Source organism: Octopus bimaculoides, chromosome 2 (assembly GCF_001194135.2).
Source record: "Octopus bimaculoides isolate UCB-OBI-ISO-001 chromosome 2, ASM119413v2, whole genome shotgun sequence".
In the NCBI taxonomy this organism is placed as follows: domain Eukaryota; kingdom Metazoa; phylum Mollusca; class Cephalopoda; order Octopoda; family Octopodidae; genus Octopus; species Octopus bimaculoides.
In genome coordinates this window covers 71,503,571-71,504,165 of record NC_068982.1, presented here as the reverse complement: position 1 = coordinate 71,504,165, position 595 = coordinate 71,503,571, and positions in this window count along the sequence as shown.

Genomic DNA, 595 nt, shown 5'->3' with positions numbered 1-595 from the left:
TGCGTTCATCAGCGCGCGCACACGCGGCTCTCTTCATCAGTTGAGTAGTGGAGTGGACCGGCAGCCCCAACTGCGCTAATACCACTGCTATCATACTGATATTATTATAGTATATTATATACTTACTATACGGGGGTAACTGTTGTTGATATACGCATACAACACACTAATACTCATAATTATTATATCGATAATATATACAGAAGCAAATTTCCTTATTCTTTCAATGAGATAATAAACAGAAATTCTTAAACGAAACAAAAAAATAAATAAATAAAACAAATCCAACAAATTACAGTAGTAGCAGTAGTTTTTTTTTTCGGGAGTAGTATCCTGCGAGGTATGTGTGTGTCTATATATGTGTGTGCGTGATCACATTGAAATATATACTAAGTGTACGGCAGTAAAAATGTATTTCTCTTTTTAATGAAGTATGAGCGGTTGTCGGATAGTCTGGGTGCTTGCTTCTGTGTAAGTATGTCTATAAAGGATGCTGCTTTTAGCGGTTTCGATTTCAGCTTGAAACTGTCTCACTTCACATACGTTGTTAATGATTGCTACTGCTGAAATATATATATATATATATATATATATA